This window comes from Vombatus ursinus, unplaced genomic scaffold (genome assembly GCF_900497805.2).
Source record: "Vombatus ursinus unplaced genomic scaffold, bare-nosed wombat genome assembly UNPS02014225.1, whole genome shotgun sequence".
NCBI lineage: Eukaryota > Metazoa > Chordata > Mammalia > Diprotodontia > Vombatidae > Vombatus > Vombatus ursinus.
Genome location: NW_020954003.1, coordinates 112,440 through 122,865, shown reverse-complemented (window position 1 = coordinate 122,865; position 10,426 = coordinate 112,440). Strand labels below are relative to the sequence as shown.

The 10,426-nt window shown below is 44.2% G+C and overlaps 1 long non-coding RNA gene and 1 other non-coding gene across 2 annotated transcripts; both read left to right on the top strand.

Annotated features, from left to right (window-relative positions):
• Positions 1-5,726: 5,726 nt before the first annotated feature.
• LOC114041946 lies at positions 5,727-8,464 on the top strand. The gene is made up of 4 exons (XR_003568956.1): positions 5,727-6,159; positions 7,250-7,298; positions 7,660-7,722; positions 8,330-8,464. It is a non-coding gene; the product is annotated as an uncharacterized LOC114041946 (long non-coding RNA).
• On the top strand, positions 8,105-8,240 carry LOC114041956. The gene has a single exon (XR_003568962.1). It is a non-coding gene; the product is annotated as a small nucleolar RNA SNORA9 (small nucleolar RNA).
• Positions 8,465-10,426: the final 1,962 nt, after the last annotated feature.

Here is a 10,426-nt window from a genome sequence, read left to right as displayed (position 1 = left end):
CTCACGGCAGCCCTTTCAGTTTTCAGGTTCCCTCTAATTTGGAACTTTTCCCTTGACATCAAGCCTAAATCCATCTCTTTGAAACTTCCATTCCATGGTCCTAGTTCTCTCTAGGACCAAGAACCAGTCAAATCGCTCTTTCACCTGACAGCCCTGCAAATATTTGAAGGGGGCTAATCAAGGCCCTGTCTCGGAGTCTAGACTAAACATCCTCAGTTCCTTCGTTGAGGTGTTCACAACGCCCGGCACCAGTTTCATCGCCCTCCTCTGGATGCTCTGCCTACCCAGCCTCATCAATGTCCTATAATCATCATCTGTAACATTAGGAAGGGCTGGAGTCCCAATAACATGGACTGTTTCTATCTTCATTTATTCCCAATAGTTTGGGAGAAGGTTAAGGCCATCATAGCTGGCGGTTTGGGCTTTCGGAGTCTGTAAGGAGCTTTGTTAGAGCCAAGAGGAGGGTGGGAAGAAGAGGCAAAGGGAAGGAGTGGGGCGGGGGAACTGGCGAAAGAAGATGGGCCGACTGAGAATAAAGATCTGAAACCCACAGGCGGGGAGCTTCTTCCTCGTGGGGCGGAGTCCAAGTCTTTGTTCAGAGAACCTCCGCTCTCACGCCCACCCGATCGCCTCTCACGGATGACGCCTCCCGCGCCCTTCCTCCCACCCGCTTTTGGTCCTCAGCAGGCACGGAACGGGAGGGGGAGCGTATTGGAGTTTCAGGCGGGAGAAGGAGAGGGAGGAGGCGGGTCTGGTGTTGGTGGAATAGCCGCTGGACTCCCAGTGTTTCACTCCCAGACAAGGAAGTGGCTGTGAGGAAGTGGGTCGGCAGTAGGCGGAGAAAGAGGCAGGTCGTGCAGCTGAGCATCTTAGAACGTGCCCAAATGGCTGGCGGGCGCTTCACTTTGGAGACCCACAGAATATTGCGTTCCAAAGAACCTCGGGAGGACACCCTTTGGGCACACTTTTTACCGGAAGCTTTTCCAGATATCCCTGTTCCCATCCCCCACAACCTTTTTTCCTGCTCTCTCCCTCTTCAAATTACTTACACACACACACACACACACACACACACACACCACATCCTTTACATATTAATAATGGCTAGCATTTATGCAGCCTTTTAAGGTTTGCAAATGATTTACAAATATTTCATTTGATCCTCACAACAACCTGGGAAGTAAATGCTATTATTATCTCTATTTTACAGATGAGGAAATTAAGGCAGACAGGTTAAGTGTCTTGCCCAGGGTCACACAACTAGTTTAGTATCTGAGGCCAGAACTGAACTCAGTTCTTCCTGACTCCAGGTGCAGTGTTCTTTATCCTCTGGGCTGCCAGCATATTACAAGTTCCTTCAGGACAGAAAGTTTTTATCTTTGTACCCTTTAAAACAGTGCTTTGCAAATATTGGGCATTTAATAAATTTCTGTAGAATTGAATTAGAAAGAAGACTATACTAGAACTCAAGATCCTGGGTTCTAGTCTACTTATCTTTCAAGGCTCAGATCAAAATCCTTGTAGCTCTTGTCTACAGACCTCCAGGACACTCCAGGACCCTTCCTTCCTCAGTGAGTTCAATACCTGGCTCAAAATATTCCTCTCCTCTTCAACCCCTGTCCTCATACTAGGGGACTTCAATGTACATATTGATACTCCCTCAAATATCCTAACTTCTCAGTTTTTCAACTTACTTATTTCCGATGGCCTACTCCTCCACCTCACCTCAGCCATATAGAAAGATGGTCATAACCTTAATCTTGTCATCAACTACAAATGTACCACCTCTATGACCCAGAACTCTGAAATTCGTTTATCTAATCACAATCTATTAGTTTTCCATCCCTCCCTCTACCTTCTCATACCACTGCTCTAGCCACACTCTCCTCCTTTCCCCATCTTGACCCCTTGGTGAACCAGTTCAACAGAACCCTGTCCTATTCTCTTCAGTTCCTTGCCCTATTATCATATCAATGATTATGCCTGGTCAAGCCTCAGCCTTGAATCATTCCCACCATCTGCTGCCATGGCTCCTACACACATATTGCTGAATGAAGTTGGAGAAAATATTGACTGGGTCCACTACAAATTTATGTTATAGAACTTTAACGGGGCCCTACCTGCTGGTAAACAAAGCTTTTATACCTCCCTGATTCATTATCCTACTCATCACAAGGATCTTCTAAACCTTTTCATTCCTCCTCAAATCTCCTATGGCTCCACCTCCTACCCTCTCAACTGAGAAACTTGCCTCTAAAAAAACTGAGGCCATTAGCCAAGAGCTAACTCTTCTCCCCTCCTCTTTATCTCATTTCACCCAGATGTTTTCTACTGCTATCTCCTCCTTTACCCCATCTCACATGATGAGACAGCACTTCTTGCCAAGACCTCTACATACACAAGTGATACTATTTCATCCTGTTTCCTCCAGCAAATTGTCTCCTCTTTCATTTCCATTTTTTCACATACAGTTATCCCTTCCACACTGGGATTTTCCCCAATTGAGGTTTCGATGTATCAAAAGTCAGCATAAGAAATTAAACGTGCATTTTTGGGGAGTTTTGCAGAAGCTGTGCAGATGATACATGAAGGCCAGCAGTTGACACAGAAAAAGTTAAGAAATTCAGAAAATATACATATAGTATTATATAATATAGACTATGACTTAACCCAAATTTTACAATATTGGTACTGTAAATACCCCATGAAAGAAAAAGAAAAAAAAAATTCAGACTTCTTCTCTGGTGGAAAGGGAGGGCCAAAAAATTTTACTTAGATTTTCCAGATCTAAAGGGTGCCATGCCCATAACCCTCAAAATGTGGAGTGATAACTGTGTCTTCAATCTCTCCCTTACTAGCAGCTGCTTCCCTACTGCCTACAACATGCCCATGTGTCTTCTAAACTCCAGTGGCTTTTTCTCCATCCTCATCCTTCTTGCCCTCTCTGAAGTCTTTGACACTATCCATCACCTTCTTCTCTTTGATGCTATCTTCTTTCTACGTGTTTGGGACACTACTCTCTCTTAGTTCTGTTCCTACCTATCTGTCTGCTCCTCAGTCTCCTTTGGTGGATCTTCATCCAGGCCATGCCCACTAACTCTGATTTTTGTCTTTTGTTATATTCTCATTGCTTGACACTTAGTAGAGACTTAATAAATGCTTGTTAACTTGATCCCTTGACTTGACTACTAAACACTGGGGATACAAAAACAAGCCAGAAACAATGCTTCCCCTCAAGGAGATTATGTTGTAAGGAGAGTAAACAACACATAAAGGGGAGCTAGAAGCTCCCTAGAAGGAGGAGTGTCTCAGGGTGGAGGGCTTGTTTCCCAAGAGATAGGGATGAAGGCAGAAGTAGAAATTGAATTGTTGAAGCTGGTGGCCTCGAAGTAGCTTGGTTCAAGGCAAAAGACCAATGGTGAAAGGTCACCAGTCACAGCCCAGGGTGCTTCTCAGGGTGGAGTCCAAGTGGGTTGTAACAGGCCAGAATGTCAATGACTTCTGTTTGGAGCTGTTTGGTAGGAAGTGAAGTAATCTGTAATAAGTCTAAAAAGACACACTGGAGCGAGACTGTGACCGGCTCTAAATGCCAAATCAAGGAGCATGTATTTTTATTCTGGAGCCTACTGGGCAGCACTGAAGTTTTTGAGCAGAGGTTTAACAGGATCAGACCAGGGCTGAAGAAATATCAATTGGGCAGCTTAATTATCATCAACATTCACTCATTGCCTCCTCTATGTATAAGCATGGTTGAGTGCAGGAAATATTAATCTGGCAAGAAAATATCTAACTTTTCATTCACTGAGCAAGTTCACATTCATTTCCTTCAAATAGCTTTCTTTGATATCCCAATTATTAGTGCCCCTCCCTATCATTATATATTGGATATATCCTACACTTATTTATCTGATTAATCATTCAATAGACATTTATAAATACATACTAGGGGCAGCTAGGTGGCTCAGTGTATAGAGCACTAGGCTTGGAATCAGGAAGATTCATCATCATGAGCTCAAATCTGGCCTCAGATACTTCCCAGCTGTGTGACCCTGGGCAAGTCACTTAACCCTGTTTGCTTCAATCTCCTCATTTGCAAAATGAGCTGGAGAAGGAAATGGCAAACCATTCCAGTATCTCTGCCAAGAAAACCCCAAATGGGGTCACGAAAGTTTGGACACGACTGAAATGACTGTACAAAGTGCCCGCTATGTGACAGGCCCCTTGATAAGTGCCAGTGATATGACAAGAAGAAAAAGACAGTCCCTGAACTCAAAGAGCTCACAATTTGACAGGGGAGACAACATGAAAACACATGTGTACAAAACAAGTTATATACATGATAAATAGGAAATAAAAGAGGGAAAGCATTGGAATTAAGAGAGGTTAGGGAAGACTGTGGGAGGTCGATTTTAGTTGGGACATAAGGAAGCCAGAGAGGTCAGTAGTCAGAGCAGAGAAGGGAGAGCTTACCAGGAATGAGGACTGCCTGAAAGAAAGCCTGGATGGAATGCCTTGTTCATGGAATAGACTGGAGGCCAGTCACTGGACTGAAGAGTGCATGTTAGGGAGTAGGGTGCAAGAAGAGAAAGGTAGGAGGGGGCTAAGTTATAAAGAGCTTTGGATGCGAAACAGAGCATTTTGTATTTGTTCCTGGAAGCAATAGGAAGCCACTGGAGTTTAAGTAGGATGGGTGACATGATCAGACTTGCTCTTTAGAAAAATCATTTCAGTGGCCCAACAGATTGGTGTGAGGAGAGACTCAGGGCAGGTAGATCCACCAGCTGGCTAGTACAGTAGTCCAGGTGTGAAGTGCTGAAGGCCTGCATTAGAGTGGTGGCAATGTCAGAAGAGACAAGGGGACATACATGAGAGATACTGCAAAGGTGAAATCAACAGACCTTGGCAACAAATTGGAAATGCAGGGTGAGAGATAACGAACAACACAGGATGACTCCTAGGTTTTCCTATAGATCCTCTGTGAAGGCCTTCCTCTAGATTTTTTCACTTCTCTTGGGTACTAGTGCCGGATTCCAAAATTCTACCTGTTGCTAAAAAAGTGTCCCTATTACCTTTCAAAAGAGCTTCCTCTCTTTGAAGGAGGAAATTTACTAGGAATAGCCTAATACTTGATCAAAGGCTTATAACCCCATTGACTTTAAAGATCATCTGTACAACCCTTTGATTTTAAAATGAAAAGGAACTGAGACCTAGAAAGAGGAAATGTTTGGTTAAAGGGAAATTCAGAATAACAACTCAGGTTCTCTGACTCCCCATCTAGCACTCTTCCCAGCAAAACACCCTGTCAGCTATGACCTCCTTAGAAAACTCAGTCTTCCAAATACATTTTTTGAAATGGTCAATGCAATCTTTCTTTTTTTTTTCCTTTCATTATGCATATATGTAACAAGGATTTTGCTTCCTTAAAATTTCTCAATGGAGAGAGAAGTGAGAAAAGAAAAGGAAAGAAAAGAGAAAAAAGGAAAGGAAAGAAAAGATATGGAAAAAATAGGGGGAAAAAAGCCCGTCTCTGAAAAACAACGCGGGGCCCATAGCCCAGGACTCGAGGTATTTTTTAAGTTGGAGGATACGGGGATAAAACGTTAGGCCAGGCAAGGGGGCACAGGAGGGTGGAGTAGAAACCACGTGGTAGCCCGCCTATCCTTCTTCCTGCCCACCCAAGAGGGGGCGGGGACTGCGGGGTTACGTACGACGCACGGGGGCGTGGCCAAGCCCTTTTTAGCTATGGTGGCGGTGGCGACTGCTTTTTTGGAGGTGACTGGAGATGATCTGGCCCTGACCCTATCCAAGTCCATCCTGGGCCTTGGAGACTTCCAGCTGGTGGCTGTGGACAGATGAGGACCGTGAGGGCCGGGAGGTTTCATCACGGAGGGTTTGCGGGGCTCCGGTCTTGTGCGGGTCCCGCCTTAAGGGACGTGTGCGGGAGGCCGAGGAAAAATGTTGCCTTGCCGGGCCCTGGGAGCACGTGACCGGGACCCCGTGACCCGGCGGCTTGGAAGCTCACAACCACCACCTCTGCTTTGCTGGCACCTGGACTGATGCCCTGTTCTCTCCCTAGTGGAGGAGCCCGGGGATGGAGGGAACCTCGTGGGTGAAGCTGAGGCCTGCCACGTGAAGGACTATCTTCTGCAAGATGAATGGGTGAGGGACGGCCCCGGCTAACCAAGTTTAGCATCCATAGCTTAGTCTCTGCCTTGGGCACATCTTCCTTACTGACCGCCCCCTCCCCATCCCCGTAGCTCCCGCTGTGACCCAGGCTCGGTGCTAACCGCTGGGGAAACAAAAGGGCAGCAAACTCGAGCCCTTTGCCAGGGAGCTCACAAGTACAATGGGGGGTGCAGTATGCAAACAGCTGTATACAAACAAGATGTGGACAGCGTGAACCAAAGTTACTGCCAGAAGGAGGGAGGAGGAATGGGAAAGATTTCTTGCAAAAGCAGAACTTTAGCTGAGACTTGAGGGAAGCCAGGAGGCAGAGATGGAGGAGGGAAAAAGTACCAAGATATGGGGTCAGCCAGTGAAAACTACACAAGACTTGGGAAATGTGCAAGGTACACCCTTTGGACCTTTGATTCTCCCCAGTTCTCCCAGCCAGGAATGCCCTTTCCCTTTGGAAAGAGCCATGGTCTTGGAGACAGAGGACCTGGGTTTAATTCCCAGGCTGTTTTCCTTCAGTGACTTTGAACAAGGCAAATAAGCACTCATAAGACACACTGTAAGACTTGCTTTTTTTATCTATAAAATGAGAGGGTTGGATTTCCAAGGTCCCCTAAGGACCCTATTACTTAAAAATCTGATGAACTTATAAGACTTGATAACAGCTATGGGATGGTAGATTACAAGGAGAAATAGAAGAAACAGGGGATAAAGAAAGGTGGATCAGAACTAATCTCCCTCTCCACTTTGTAATTATAGGTTTCTGGTGTTAAGACTAAAATTCCTTAATAGAGAAAAGTATTAGGAGTTAAACTTCTTACCCAGACTCCACTCATTGTACACAAAACAAAGGGGTTGAACAAGGTGGTGATTAACATCCAAGCTCTTAACATAAGGACATTGATAATGTATGAAAAAACTGAGCCCCCCCAGAGTAGTTAAAATAACCTTTTTTCTAAGGTTACACAGTGAGAATAACAGAATTAGGGTGAAGGAGTTAGGAGTCCAACCCTAGGCTTCTTACTGTTAATCTGGTGTTCTCTACCTTACCATTTTCTACTCCCTTTCCTCGCAGGAATAGGCTGAACCTGCCTCTTAATGCATGGGGCTAATAAACCAACTTGGTAAGTACATTTAAGAATATACTGTGTCTGACATAGTGATTAGTTACTGCATAAATATCTTAGTGTTTGGTTTTGAAATTTTGATCTCATTAACAGCCATTCCTCATGTCTGAGTCTGTGGTAACCCCATGCATTTCCAGTAACATTTTTGAAATGGTTTAAGGCCCTACCCTCTCTTTCTGATTATGGTGTTGGAGCAATGAGATGAGCTTTGTGTTAGAGAGTTCTGATGTAGGGTTAGTGGGCAGGATTCGGCTTTGATTCTTGGAGGTCTGATGCTAACCTCTTTATGTTACTGGGGTAAATAAATTGCCCTTCCTAATGGGCTACAGCTTCTGTCTCAAATTTCTGCTTTCTTTAGTTTCAGGTGGTGATCATTGACTGGCTCCCAGCAATTGTGACTTTCTTTGATGGACTGGAATTGGTAGGTGTAAAATTTGCTAGTGGACTTCTGTCCAAATCACCTATTGTTCCTCAACTTCCTAAGGCCTTCTTTGTCCATATGTTTGAACTTGCTACATCCTTTTTAAAATTGCCATTCCCCTTATGACCCTTACTGCTTTTTGAAGGGGAAAGGAATTGGATGAATGCCAGTGTTGTGTTGTCATCCTGGGAGAATGATGGAGCCAGGTACAGTAGACCTGGCTGCCAGTCTTAGCCCTTCCCTGACTGCTTAAGTTTTCTCATCGTGTAAAAATGAGTGACAAGTTCAATCCATCCTATACCTCCCTATTCTTTCAAAGATGACTCCCACCTCAGGATAGCTGGATGGAACTCTATCCTATAAATTGTACTGCTTCCTCTGTATGCAAGCTTTTCCAGCATGTCGGTGTCCTCTATGACTCCAGACATTCCTCAAGACTTGCTAGAGTAACCCTGAGATGGTTTGAGGCCTCACTCTGCTGTGACTTCGGAGTAAGGTTATAGAAATCTCAGATATCATAGGTTAGACTGGGAAAAGTAAATGTTTGAAATGTTTGTGGGGAAACAAAGCCTTGTCTGTAACTCATTTTGAATTCTCTAATCTTTAGGTTTAGACCTTTCATCAGCTTTGTGAAGGGGACAGTGGGGGAATCTGGAGAATGGAACTTCTTCAAGATGTCAGTCACCTCTTGGACTTCAAAACCATTAAATGATGCTTAATAAACCTTATTTTTACAAAAATATTGCACTCTCAATTTCACTTCTGCTTCCTAGAATATGTCAAGATGGTGATTATTGCAATTAGTATTTGTGGCATGGAATGACCAGAGCCAGTAGGTCACAAAGGGTGGGGAGGTTATATGATAGCCAGCTTCCCAAGTTTCTGTTCTGGAGCAGTAAGTATGATCTCTGTGTGCCTGTCAAATACAATTACTCTAAAGTTGAGGATGCAACTTAATAAATACAAGGTAAAAACACAGGAAATTCAGGGAGGTGGGGGGGGGAACAACACATTGGGAAAAGGCCACTTGGAGAAGGGGGTGCTGTAGATGAGATTGGTCTTGAGAAGGAGAAATGGTAATCTGGTGGAATGTTAAGAGCCTAGAATGCCAAATGGGTTGGCTTTCAGGAACAGGCAAAATAGTGTAGTCAGCCATGCATGTGCTTTAGGAATTATCAATCTAACATATTAAGTACTATGTGCTGTGGCCGGTGCTGGGGTTACAAAAGTAACTGAAAGCCTCTTCTTTCAAGGACCTAATATGATATTAGAGGGGATCCTGAGAGAGGGATAGCAGGGAGGCAAATTGGGCTTCCTCACAGTCCAGTTGGGGAAAGGAGACCCTGAACAGACTAGGTATTGTGTTTGACTGGTATCAAGGGATGGGTAATGGGAAGATTTGGAATCCCAGATTTAGAGATGGGAGTGACTGGTGGTCTTTAAGAAATGAATAGGCTCAAAGAGGTTGTGATATGACCTTAGGTCACAGGTGGTAAAGGCTAGGGTTTGTGGTTGCTCTTGTGCATCCTTGCCCTGTGCGTCTATGGAAAGACCTGGCTTCCTGTCTACCAGCTTTCAGCTCTGTGCCCATGCAAGTTACTTAACCTTTTGAGACTCAATTTTCTAAAGATTCAGCTGGAAAGAACCCCAGAAATCTAGTTCCACCTTCTCATTTGAAAAATGAAAGAAGTCCAAAGAGAAGAGACCCAGGGTCATACAAGTGTCAGTGTCAAGATCCAAACCCAAGTCCTCTGACTAAATTTTTTACATCAGGTACTCATTTATAAAGTGCTACTTAATAAGGATTTTGGGAGCCAAAGTGTAAAGAACTTTAAAATTAAGCTATTTGTTGCCCACAAATATTTAGGGCACCCCCAGGATATGACAAATTGAATCACTGAAGTAGAAATAACAGCTGGGAATTTCAATTCCATGGGTTGGAACCTTAGGGTAAAATTATAATAGAATTTCCAGGCTCTACGGTAAGAATGATTCAGGCGTAGGGAGGAGTGTGCCATCCCCTGAGCTTCTGAAATGATGGCCTGTATAAGAGATCATGTGATTTGAAACTGGCTGCCTTCACAGCTCATTTTGCTTTTGAATTAACAGGTAGTTTTGCCTTAAAACAAACCTCAGTTCTTTCTTGGTCTTCCTTGGTACCAGTTCTAAATGAACTCTGGTATCTCTTAATCCTTCCTACCTGGCCCCTCAAATGAAGTTAGCAGTGATACAGTGGAAAGTATCAGTTTAGGGGTCAGAGACCCTGGTTTCTGATCACATTTCTGATCATTAATGTCTCTGACCTGTGTGGGTCTCAGTTTTTTCATCCCTAAAATAAGAGTTGTACTGCTGGGCTCTGAGGTCTAAATTCCAGATTGTATAATTGTGTGTCATTTAGGTCTCTGATATCCAGCCCACACCAACAAGGCTATGTGCTGGGAACTAACTAGGAGAGAAAGCTTTGCTGTTGCCTCTCCTGAGAACTTTTGATGCCTAATTTTGTTTGGTTGTTTTGATGGGGTGCTTGGGTGCCTGTGTTTGGATCTCAATTTCTCCAATATCCCTGACAGTTTCCCTCCAGCCCAAAGACCCTATCTCTGGTAGTTACTCACGAGTGGGCCCAGTGAGGCAAATTATCTCTCCCTGTTACAAGAACAAGCTGACCTCTGTAGAATTTCCCTTGTACTATCTTGTATCAACAGAA